Source organism: Octopus bimaculoides, chromosome 4, assembly GCF_001194135.2.
Source record: "Octopus bimaculoides isolate UCB-OBI-ISO-001 chromosome 4, ASM119413v2, whole genome shotgun sequence".
In the NCBI taxonomy this organism is placed as follows: domain Eukaryota; kingdom Metazoa; phylum Mollusca; class Cephalopoda; order Octopoda; family Octopodidae; genus Octopus; species Octopus bimaculoides.
Window position 1 is genome coordinate 39,718,943 of NC_068984.1, and position 13,842 is coordinate 39,732,784.

The 13,842-nt window shown below is 36.5% G+C and overlaps 1 protein-coding gene across 7 annotated transcripts in view; it reads left to right on the forward strand.

Moving 5' to 3' along the window:
* The window catches only part of LOC106880470 (cAMP-regulated phosphoprotein 21), a 158,759-nt gene that overhangs the window by 42,069 nt on the left and 102,848 nt on the right, over window positions 1-13,842 (forward strand). For 2 of the 7 annotated variants that reach the window (XM_052967005.1, XM_052967008.1), the window contains one exon: window positions 7,754-7,883. The exons of the other annotated variants lie outside the window; for them this stretch is intronic. The gene's annotated coding sequence lies outside the window, so the exon portion shown is untranslated. The remainder of the gene's footprint in view (window positions 1-7,753; window positions 7,884-13,842) is intronic. 7 annotated transcript variants of the gene reach the window in all.

Sequence of the window (13,842 nt, forward strand, 5' to 3'; positions counted from 1 at the left end):
TATATATATATGCACACATGTATATGTAAATATAAATATAAAATATTACAGGCAGTCAAGGACCCTGATAACATACTAAAACTTCAAAATGATCTAAATGAAGTATGCAAATGGGCTGATGAAAATAACGTGCAGTTCAATACTGAGATGTTTCAAGTACTTAGCTATTGGCCCACCATTGACTACAGTCGGAATGCACAGGACCACCGGGTAGTCTAATCCCAAAGTCAGAGTCAGTACATGTCCTGGGAATCCACATGAGTAATGATGCAACATTTCATGTGCATATTACCTAGATGGCAACACTGTACAGGTGAGTAGGTGGATGGATTCTGAGATCATTCAGAACCAGGATAAAGGATACCATGCTACCCCTATGGAGTAGTAAGTTGGTGTGATTCCAGTAGTTAAAGAGAAATATGGGATGAAGTGTGGGTATTTTTTTTTTCTCTTGTAGCATGCAGTGTAGGATTTTAGATACTGTTTGTAACTAACCTTAACATTATCAGCATTAAAAATTCTGTAGTACATAGGAGTTTTGGAATTGCTGTCTAATTTACGGATAGGAAATGCTTAGCTACAGTTTTAATGACAGATTGTATGGAGGATTGAACCAGATTACCTTTCTCTTTGTAACTTGAAACAGGTTTGGGTGTAGAACAAACTCATTGAAAATACTCTTACTAGTGGCTCATTATAATAAGGTGCTGCTTTGCTGTACATCCTTTGGTTTATTAGATTCTTCAGTTGATGGAGTTTGTATGGATGTAAACAGTTTCCTCTTTATTTTCTGTATGTATTTGCCTGCCTTGAGATTTAGCATACCATCCAAAAAGTTAGCTTTAAATTGGTGGTAACATTTAGGCCAAATTCTTTCCCTGGGCTTATTCAAAGTGTAGCCAGTCATATCACTTAAAATTCTCTGTACATGGTTGTACAGAGGTGTGTGTGTGTGTGTGTGTGTGTTTTTTAGGATATCCAGGATAAATAATCTGATGTGGTTAGTAACTTTGTTATAGCTCTGACATATTTTTCGGTGGATACATTTATTAGTGAGTCCCCTTCCTTTCTTGCTCAGTTGGAGTCATCGTGGAATAGGAGCAACATCCTAGTACTCAGAATTATTCCAGTATCAAGTTTGCTGATTCTAGTGAATTATCTCCCAAAGTGATTGGTATTAGGAAAGGCATCCAGTCATAGAAACCATAACAAAAATGTTCAGATAAGAGCAGTAACTCCAAATAACAACTAACCTGGACCATAGCAACCTGTCCGATCCATGCCAGCATGGAAAGTGAACATAAAATGATGATGATGATGATGATGATAATAATAATAAAGATGCTTAAATAGATATATATTGTATTATTATCTGCTGCACTTAATGTCTACTTTTCCATACTGACATGGATTGGTTAGTTTTTCTGAGGCAGTGTTTTACAGCCAGATACTCTTTATGTCACCAACCCTTTTAGTCATCTTTTGATAAGTAGGGACACACTGCGTCTATTCTAAAACTGGAGTACAGTGTAAAATATGTATATTATAAATATGTTTTTGTGTTTGCATTAACACAGGGAGTTAGAAATGGTTTAGTTTGTCATGAACCTAGACTTATTTGTTTTTAAATGAATACATATGTATAATCTCTCAAAGAGTTACATACACACACACATACACAAACAAAATGTTAATAACTTTATTATTCACAAATATTATGCTACATGTGTAAAAAACATTACACACCTTTGAAGAACAACAATGGAATATCTAATTTCAGCAGTTTGTCTAATTTTTATGTTAACCCATTTTTCTTTTGAAATTCAAAAGAATTGTATTTTAATTTGTTCAGTTTCATTATGCAATCTTGTTTTTTTGTTTTTGACTTTTTAAACAACAAACTTCTTATCACATTGTCATTTTAATTTACTTATTGAAATATCACTGGAAGTAGTGATATATCTGCCCTCAGCATAATAAATTTGTGGATTTCTGAGAATTTAGTTTTTCACACATAGATATCAGAAAATTTCCTCTTTTACTTTGACAAGGGCTAGACACTTCTCCATCAACCCACTGAGGTGTTAAAAACACTAAGCTAATAATTTTTTTATGTTTCAATCTTATTTTAAAGCTTTCCTTGTTATTCTACTGCATATCACCAGTTTAATTCCTTGGCTCTTTTGCTCTTTATAATTATCCTACTTCTTACTTTGTTGGAATCTTTTATCACACTTAAACTATCTTCTTTGAACTAGAAAGCTCTGAAGTTTTAGAGAATGGGAAAGAGAATTTTGTGAGGTTCATGTTTTTTTCCAAGCACAATAGCTGTGTAAGTGAATTGATATTGCTTAAACTGGGAATTCCTTCTAAAATATAGATTTCCTTTAGCTACAATAGATAATAAAGTTAAAATTAATTGGGAAAAGATGTGTAGATACTTCACATTTTATGTATATACAATTCTTTTATGTATATACAATTCTTTTATGTATATACAATTCTGAAAATCTTTTTAAAATTATTCTACTTCTTATCAGTAGTTATTAATAATATTTTAAATATTGGAATATAACTGAGTAGCATAAATAACTGGAAAAAAATTACCATTTTTTTTCTTGGATATTTTTTCTGAAAGAAATCAGCTTTTATTTGTTTCATGGTTCGGATAATTTTTATGCCTATTTATCTTCATTGATGAAGGTGAAACATTACTACTAAAGATTTAATTAAAAAAATAAATAAACTTTCGTCATTAACATGCAACAGTTATAAGTTGTTATTCCTAAGCCATTTTTGAAACTGTCTTAAATGTTATTGTCAAGGATTCTGGTATCATATACCAGTTGTCTATTAGCAACAATGAACTACAACTTGAGATTTTTCACGCAACTCTGTGGACATAACCATAAATATTTTCCAAGTTATCTCATTCTTCCTATCGAGATTTGCTATGAAAATGTTGTATCTTGAGTGTTTCTCTTGTTATGTTAACCATTCATTCATTTAGCTGCAAACTGCAAATAGTCTAATTTTAGATATACATAAAAGCTTTCCAGAGTGTTACTACATTATCCATCAGAGTTATCATTGTTATGTTTGATTAGCTAGCTATGATGGCATTCTATGCACAGAAAAAAAAATGTTAGTTTCTCATGATTTTCAAAGGCTAAAAGGAAAAGAGAAACGTAATTATTTTTGTAAAATAATTGTATTATTGAACAGAGCATTTTATACATGCAGGTAAAGAACTACAAGTCTTAAATATTTTAGCTGAAATTTAATATTATTATCAATTTATGATTGAATGGTTTACCAAACAAATACTGATTCTTATATATAACACATTTCTGTCAATTATTCAATTAATGATAAAGATCTAATGATAAACATCTTGGTCTGAGAAGAATAAAAAGATATGTTAAAATATATAAATAAAACAAAGCACATTTTTGCCAATTATCTAATATTTTGTAAAGTAAAAGGACATTAAAATTTATATATAGTTTGCTTGTATTCGCTTATAATTATAGAATTTTATAAATTTTATTGAAAGTTTCTGTCAAGAGTTTTGAACCAAAGTTTTTATTCCTGTATACTGTGAGTGAAAATACTTTATGTGTATCTTAGTATGTGTATATCTATATCTTCATATAAGTATGCATAATATACTTTAAACAGATTTACATGTATATGTATGTTCATTCGTTCATTCAATATACATGTGTTTTTTTTTTTCTTGCTTTCATGGGTTGGCTAGATATGTTAATAGAGGTGTTGTTTTACAACCAGATCCCCACTTTCCTGATGCTAATATTTACCTGTTTTTCAAATAAGGGGTCACTCACACAACATAGTTTCGAAGGCAAAGTGTGTATGGGTTATTTGCTGACAGCAGAAACTGACAACTCTGTCCCATGCACTTTCCTACAGACGGTTGCACACAAACATTTACACATATATATATATATATATATATATATACACACATGCATACACACATATTGACATACATAGATACATACATATATAGAGAGAGGAAGGAGGGTAAAAAGGCAGATAAATACAAGTAGGCTTAATGTGTATATGTATATGAAACACAAAATAAAGATTACAGAATAACCTAAACAAAAGGAGTTATGTAACATTCTTATCTCAACAGCTGTTTTGGGAGCACCATGTCTTATTTCATAACCACATTCATGTGTAACAGATGCACATGGTGCCATAGGTTTGTGTAATAAGATAAACTCCAGTAAATTTGTTAGGCCAAGCCAGGTGATCCTCGTTGGGAGAAGAATGGCAAGTGGTCTCAATTCCTCAACCAGCAGTACATTGTGTTCTTCAGCAAAGTACTTTATTTCACATTGCCCCAATCTGCTCAGCTGTAAATGGGTAACTCTGTGATGGACTGTCATTTTGTTCAGGGGTTGTGTTAGCTTATCTGCCTACCCAACAAGGTGGCATCATTTGAAAGTTACAGTGTGAGGAAGTGCATTGTGAGCAGTGGTGTATAACCACATCTGATAGTCTGACCGATACTGTGATATATATATACATGGCTCTGTGGTAAGAAGTTCGCTTCCCAACCACATAGTTTCAGATTCAGTCCCACTGCATGGCACCTTAGGCAAGTGTCTTCTACTACAGCCTCAAGCTGACCAAAGCCTTGTGAGTAGATTTGGTAGACAGAAACTGAAAGAAGCCCATCATATATATATGTATGTATGTATATTTACATGTGTCTTTATGTCTGTGTTTCTCCGCCTGACAACTAATGTTGGTGTGTTTACATCTCTGTAACTTAGTGGTTTGGCAAAAGAGACTGATAAAATAAGTACTAGGCTTACAAAGAATAAATCCTGGGGTCAATTGCTTTGACTAAAACCCCTTTAAGGCAGTGCTCCAGCATGGCCATAATCAAAATGACTGAAACGAGTAAAAGAATGTATACACACACACACACACACACACACACTCCTATTTACATACATGTATACATTTATATACATACAGATATATATGTGTGTGTGTGCATGCATGTATGTGAGAGAGAGAGAGAGATTTTAGATTCAGTTCCACTGCACAGCATCTTGGGCAAGTGTTTACCATTAATATAATCCCAGACCAACTGATACTTGTGAGCAAATTTGGTAAACAGAAACTCTACAATTTGTATGTATCTGCATGTATGCATATATGGAGGTTTGAGAGCGTTTGTGTGTGTATGCATATGTATATCTGTGAGAATATTTATATTCTTCACTGTGCTGAGCTACTGGTGGTATGGTTTGGTGACATACCCCTATTAGCAAATTGTACAATAGATTTGCACTTTCAAGGGTGAGGTGGATTATTTGTAAAATAGGACAGGTTTACAAGAAAGGCATCCAACTGTAATATGGTGCTTCAGTAATAAGTATTTGTTTACACTGTACATATTACCAGCATGGAAAAACAGAGTAATATGAATGAACAAATGTGTGTTAGTGTATGTTTCATAAGTATGTGAATGGTTTGTGTGTAGGTATAAATCAAATATTGTGCATATATATATATATATATATCTGCCAGGGGTGTAGCCAGCTCACTTATGCGTACCTTTCTTTCACTGGACACTAAACTCTGCTCGCGAAGACCTGTTGAGGCAAGTGAAATCGAAATCGAACCAATTTCAATGACTGGCACCTGTGCCAACCTCTCCTTCATTGGATACTAAACTCAGCTTGCGAAGACCTGTTTGGGCAAGTGAAATCGAAATCGTGATTGAACCAAATTCGCTGACTGGTACCTGTGCCAGTGGAGCGCTAAGAGCACTGTCCGAGCATGATCATTGCCAGAGCAGCTGTCTGGCTTCCGTGCCAGTGGCACATAAATAGCACCATTTGAGCATGATCATTACCAGCATCCCCTTACTGGCACTTGTGCTGGTGACACGTGAAAAAACATTTGAACAAGGTCGTTGCCAGTGCCGCTGGACTGGCTCATGTGCAGGTGACATGTAAAAAACACTATTTTGAGTGTGGCCGTTGCCAGTACCACCTGACTGGCCCTCATGCCTGTGGCATGTAAAAGCACCCACTACACTCTCGGAGTGGTTGGTGTTAGGAAGGGCATCCAGCTGTAGAAACTCTGCCAGATCAGATTGTAGCTTGGTGCAGCCATCTGGTTCACCAGTCCTCAGTCAAATCGTCCAACCCATGCTAGCATGGAAGGTGGACGTTAAACGATGATGATGATGATGATGATACATGTCTATGTATATCTATGCTTGTAGCATGTACACATGTGTATATGATGTGACTGTATAATTATGTAGATATGTATGTGTGTCTGTATGTATGTATATATTTATGTGCACGTGTGCTTAAGTGTTTATGTATGCAGTATGTGTTTGCAAGAGTATATGCTCACATACTTTATATGTGCTTATGTGTTGTATTGTGTATGCATATTAATACTCACATGATTATGTGTATATGTATGTGTGTGTAATTGTATTGTGCACATGTGCATATTTCTTATGTTTTTACACTATTTTCCAATTTCCTTTTTTCCCACTTCCCTTTCTTATGAGAAGATTTTGAAATTTATCATCATATAACTCTCGAACAGTATTTTTTTCATCAAACAATCTGCAAACACTGTAATTCATGACTTTATAATATAATAATGAGTGAACTCATGATTTTAAGGCAAGTTGCCATGGCACAAAACTATTAACCCTTGAATTACTTTCATAACTTTTGTGTTAATTAATGCTAACCATTTTTCCATGCTTGCATGTGCCACATAGTTCACAAAGTAAATTAGTTGGCATTAGAAAGGGCACCCAGTCATAGAAACCATGCCAAAGCTGCCACTGGAGCTTGATGCAACATTTTGGTTCTCTGGATTCTGTCAAACCATCCAAGCCATGCCAACATGGAAAACAGACATTAAATAATTACACACACGCACGCACACACACACACACACACACACACACACCATCATCATCATCATCATCATCATCATCATCATCATCATCATCATCATCATCATCATCATCATCATCATCATCATCATTTTTGGCCAACCTATGATCAGAGGCATTTCATCCCTGTTCATCTGTTTTCTTTTTCCTGTGTATGGAATCCAAGATCATTTCCTGTGAGTTCTCTATGTCAGTGGAGCTTAATTTTAATGGTGAATTGGTTGCTATTTCTGGTTTGACAACCACATAGAGGCTCTGACATTGGTTTGATTGCTTCTTTTAGTTTGCAGGCATCCAGTCTTATTGGCACAGTTCTACCATCTTCCTTGCACTTTCGTGTCACAGACAAATTGCGTGTGATATATATCAATATGTGATCTGTGAGGCAGTCAACCTCTATCTTCTTCATGGTACATGTGCAGTTTATATTTGCAATGTTGTCCATGCATGTCAGTATATAGTTCAGCATATGTCATTGATGTGATTGCAGATGACAACAGCTGTAAAATCATCTTTCAGGAAGCTAGGTGTTTGTTGCAACCAGATCATTTCTGGAGAATATGTGAAGTAAGGGTTGTTTTGCAAAGTAACCTAAACTTCAGTCCCATATTTGATAATCCCTCCCCACTCTTGCATTAAAATAGCTGCAGACAAGTAGCTTGTTTGTTGTTGGAACAATGTCCAAGTATCTTCATAGTGAATCATAGAAATTCTCTTTATTTTGCCTGTCATCATAGGAGTATAGATACTAAAAACAATTATATCTCGATTTCCCAGCCAGGGTCAATCTCAACTATTGGTTATAGCAACAGGAAATGGTACCAGTTTGCTGATGAAAGTTTTCAATGGCTCACCCAACACTAGTTTCACTCTGCACAGCATCCTTGTTTCCTGACCAGAAGAAGCTGTAAGTTTGCTCTTGTAACTCTCCTGGCCTTTCACTTGTGTTTCTGACAGTGTAGCAATGTCTTTAATATAACATATCACTTATTTGGGCCTTCCAGAATTGGCTACTTCCAACATTGTCCTGAAGATCCAAGATCCAAAAATTAATTTGACATGTTTTTTCTTCTTGCTGTATTTTGACCACAGAAAAAGAGCACCACTAGGTATGATAACTCAGTCAGGTTAACATGAGCGTGTGGTTTGTATCCATCTTTTTTATTGGAACATCTGCATATTGGAGCAAGCATCGTAATCCTGAAATAGCAGTACATGGTCAATGAAATAGGATCTTGGGCCATTGCCATGCTTCAACATAAAATTACAACCATCACATTCAAACTACCAGTGTGCAAATTGTCAAGTAGCAGTTCTAGCTTCTCAAGCTTGCTACTTTAGCCAGTTATCACTTCTGTGCTTTTTCCTTCTTATGCACCATGCCCTTGCTACTGACTGAGCCCAAGTAGTCACATACTAGACTCTTACTCTTATCCCAGCAGAACATCAAAAATGTGACAACTGGAAGATGCCAGAGCAGCGGTCTCGCTTCCGTGCCAGTGGCACGTAAAAAGCCCATTTGAGCGCGATTGTTTCCAGTTTCACCTTACTGGCACTTATGCCAGTGGCATGTGAACAAAACATTGGACTGACTTCTGTGCAGATGGCACATAAAAAAAAACACCATTTGAATGTGGCTGTTGCCAGTACCGCCGGACTGGCCCTCATGCCGGTGGCACGTAAAAAGCCCATTTGAGCACGATCGTTTCCAGTTTCACCTTGCTGGCACCTGTGCCAGTGGCAATGTGAACAAAACATTGGACTGACTCCTGTGCAGATGGCACGTAAGAAAACATCATTTGAGCGTGGCCGTTGCCAGTACCGCCAGACTGGCCCTCATGCCGGTGGCACGTAAAAAGCACCCACTACACTCTCGGAGTGGTTGGCGTTAGGAAGGGCATCCAGCTGTAGAAACTCTGCCAGATCAGATTGGAGTCTGGTGTAACCATCTGGTTCGCCAGTCCCCCAGTCAAATCGTCCAACCTATGCTAGCATGGAAAGCGGACGTTAAATGATGATGATGATTGGAGCAAGGTTTATTTGATAGTAACTTTATCCACCATTATAAAGTGGTATCATAGAATGTGTACAGTTTTTTTTTTCTTTATTGATCCAACAGTGCTAACAGTTGGATCACTGTTCAATAAATTATGTTTATTCACAGCTAATCTTTAAATCCAGAAGCCATTCCACTACCCACCATCTGTAGGCATACTCTTTATTTATTTATCTAGCTGCAAAGTTACATAAGTGACTCACAGATCAAGAGTTTCATGAGTTTAGAGTGATTTTCATGCTTGAATGGCATGACCATGTCAATCAAAAGCTAGGCATGAAATTTCAAACTCTTATATAAGACAAATGGTTACAATAGATTTCATACCTTTCTGTTTATATACTTTTTTAACAAATATAGCAAAGTTACCTGACAACTGAAAAAATTCAATTGGTTTGTAATAATTTTCTTAATTAACCAATCAAGCATGCTTAATGTATAAGCCTGCAATACGAACTTATAAAAAAACTCTTGATTGTAACCTAAGGGCAGGGATAGGGAGAAGTAGACGGATCTTTTGGTTGACATATTGTTAGTCAGTGACACATTATTTGAACTCTCACTTCTCATCTTATAGAAACAAAGTTTTGACTGTTGCTGCAAGATTTTTCATTTGAAAATGCCACACACTGAATATGCATTAATAGTTGTTTTAACAACTTTTCAGCAAGATCTCAACAAAACTATAACACATTATTTGTCCATCTATCTTTTCTACCAGCTATTCCTGAGATGGTTGTATAGATAGAGTCCTTGGGCACCTCCTCTATAGAGTCCTATCAAAAGCAACCATTATTAGATTTTCCTGCTGGATTCCGAAGCATGACCAACTGAGACTATGGACATTATCCAACTGTCTCCTTCTTCAATTCAGTTTTCATGCCTATCCTCACCTATGGTCATGAATGTTGGATAATAACTGAAGGAGCACAATAGTCAATACAGGAAGCTGAAATGGGCTTCATCCAAAGGATCTCTAGAGTTAACCTTACTCAACAGGGTGCATAGCTCAGACATCAAGGAGTTTTTCCAGGTTGAACCACTTCTTTTTCATTTTGAGAGGTCACATCTCCAGTACAACAAACATGTGGTTAGAATGTTGCAGGAAAGAATTGCAAAACAGATTCTTCAAACTATGCCAACCGGCAGGAGACAAATTATATAGAAAAACTATATTTATGCTATTCTGTTTTTAAATTCTTCTATCAAATTTGGTAGGATGAATATGAACTGAGATGTTTTAACTTAATTCAGTTTTCCTTGCTACCAACTTTCTTGAAACATTAAACTAGATGCCACTAGATATTTCATTTAATTGGATAAATTGAATGTTGTTACAAAAAACTGGAATATGAAGTTCATTTTAAATATATTTTCTATGAAGTTACTTAATTGCTATTTCTTAGCTCTGCACATGCTCTTACATGCTTCATTAAAATGTAACAAAAAGCTTTGTGAATAGAATATTACTAGAATATTGTATTAGCCTTCAGCTGTTGATGATTATGATATTAATCAGCTTAAATTTTATTGTTGGGAAATACTTTAATCTCTACTAAACTCTTATCAGATGCACAAAATTCTTGACTCTTGAGTAATTCATGCAGCTTTATGGCTAAATAACTCTCTGCTTTTGTATATTAAGTTCTACAATTTGTACCACCATACCTATATATCAAACCAAATCACACTGGAACCTGTTGCAGCTTGCCAGCTCTAATCAAATTGTCCAACCCATGACAGTATGGAAAACAACATTAAAAGATGATGAATCTCTGCTGTTTGATGAATTAATATGTAAGTGGGTGAGCATTCCACAGACATGTGTACCCTTAATATAATTCTTAGGTAGAATCAGTGTGACACCATATGTGACGAGACTGTGCCATCCATCCAGTTTCACTCACAAGGTGTGGTTCAATCAAGCACACACCACAACAACTATTGGGGTTAACTTTGCAGCTTGCAAAGCAAAAGAAAGCTCTCATTTATTGTTATAAGGATAGTGATGAGGAGAATTACAGAAGAACGGTATTTGGGTAGGAATAATGAAGACAGGGGAAAGGGGAAGAGAAAGCATCGAGGGTAGGCAAAAGGAAGAGGAGAACAAAGTGGGGTTGAGTTAAGTGGACTGAGTGGCATAGTCTACCTTCTCTGCCGACATGGGTTTGGATGGTTCTTCAGAATTCAAGACAGTTTTTATTGGAGTTACACAAGTTCATTGTTAAAAGAGGGTAGTAGGGAAGAGACTAGCTGTGGCAGTTTTTGGGAAGTGCGGTTTAGGAGGCAAGGTGAACAGTATCAGTAGGATGGGGATAGTGAGAGCAAGATAGAAAGTGTAGGATGGTAAGGAGGGTTGAGCTGAAGGAGATGCAGTGCTGCCCCATGTTATACATGGATGGATAGAGTGATGTATGTAGGAATAATAAGATGGAAGGGGATAGCAGGGGTGAAAGGGGAAAGTAATGTCAGAGGATAAGTGGGACAGAATGAAAGTGATAAGGGTGGTGAGGAAGGTTGAGCAGTAGCAGATGCAGTGTTACCCCATGTTATGTATGGATCGATAGAGTAGTACACGAAAATGATAATGAGATGCCAAGGTGTGTCTTTAAGGTAACATGTCTAAGAGAACTTGGTGACAGGAGGATTAGTGATGGTGAATAAAATTTGCCAGAGTGAAATCCTGTCCCCCACTCCAAACATTATGATTTAGGAGGAAAGCAGAAGGAGAGGTAGCTGGAATGTAGGTGGTGGATGTATGGGAAAAGGAGATATTCAGTATGCACAAATCAAGTACTTCCCTCCAAGTTATGGGTGGCATGACACAGTGAGTAGAAAAGATGATGGGGAGATGGAAGGATACATAATTGCCACACCATTTAGGAGAATGAATAGTGGAAGGGCCATGAGAATATAGTATATATATTAGGTAAGGAAGGTGTGTGTGCACCGTAACCTGCTATTTCAACCAGTATTTCATCAAGCTTGCATGGGAGATCAGGTCTTCTGCAGCACCATATATCACTGGCCAATATGGTCTTCTGTCATTTCTTCACCTTATCCCAAGTCTTCCTTGTTTTTACCTCTTCCACATGTATCATTCATTTTGAGGGTTTGACACTTGCTTGTGTAGATGTCATCCACCATCTGCATCACATGCCTATACCATCACAATCTCCTCACTTGCAAACTACTTCTGATTCTCCTTATACTCAGTTTGTCTCAGTTATACTTCATCACTCATGCACTCTAGCATACTCAGCAAAGCATGCTTGCCTCACTTTTTTCTCCTTGCTGTGCACAGCACATGCCACATACGTGCATCAGATAATCTGCCCTTCACCTTGAAGGTTAAGCTGTTTGTTGTTAGCAGAGGTGGTAGCTTCCCGAGCTTTCTCCAATCCATTCATATTCTGCCAACCACACTTTTAGAATATCTACACCCACTGCTAATTTAATTTGGTTGCCTAAGTGGCAAAAGTTATCAACTACTTCTAGGGAGTTGTCTGGGGTTTGAGAGAATCTATTTTCTGAGTGCTCTAAATGTTTACTATCCTTGTACACCTGCTGCATGAAATCTATGTTTTCTGTTAACCTACCTGTGATCTCACTGCCCCTTTTGTGTCTATTATTTTATCCTGGGAACACCTTATAGAATTTCTACTAACTTCTGTTCTGCAGACAGAACACAGCCATTTCCCTGATGCCATAAGGGCCTTGTATTCCTTCCTACTTGATAAATCTTTTGCTTTCACTTAGTTTACTTCAATACAAGATTTTGCTTCTATGTCTGGAATTTTAGCTTCAATTCTTCTACAGATTCTGTTATGCGAGTTAAAAATCATCAACACACAGTTGTTCCCAAAGGCAACTGCTCATAAATACTTCTATAATGGCTCGGAGGATTATCATGAATAGGAGTGTGTTGAGAGCCGAACCCTGATGTACCCCCAACCAGCACACTAAATTCATTGCTGAGGTAATTGCTGATTCTTACCTTGCTAGGCTGCTCTTTCATATATAGCTTGTACAGCCCTCACAATCCATTCATCTGCAACAGACGGCTAGATATGAAGTTCTACAAGATGGAGCTATTTTTTTATTTATCATATTCATTTAAAATAATTAACCAGTATTTAAACTTTCACTAAATTTTGTAGAAAGGTATCATTCATCTCCTTACTACAAGCAAAATACATTTTATAAAGTTTACCATTTACTCATCTGCCCTCACTCTCCCTGGAATAAACAATCTACAATGTTTCCCGCTCCACCAAAATTAACAGCTTAGAACTTCCCATCTGCATCATCAACATTGACAGCCTAATTCCTACTTCTACTGATACTCAGGCTTAAGCACTCTTAATCCTTGATGCGCAGAGGAGACATAGACTCTGCAAATCACAAGAAAGGCAAACTATAAAAACTAAGTAGAGGTAAAAAGGATTCTTTCAGCTTACTACAGATAACTTCAATAGTGCTGGTGTTAAAATACACCTAGTCCACACTGTAAAATGATTGGTGACAGGAAGCACATCCAACTGTAAAATCCATACTAAAAAATAAGGAATGAATGAAGAGACATAGATTCTGAAAAAAAAAAACCCTAGTACAGAACAGAAAGAGGAGGCTCTTTAAACTCACTGCATGGAACTTTTTTTATTACTGTTGACATGATGAAATGCACCTAGACTATGGGTACTGTAGGGGCCCATTCAACCCATGTTAGCATGGAGAAACAAACATAAATGTTAATATGGAGATGATAATTTTATACTCACTTTTTTTTTGTGTGTATATATATATATAT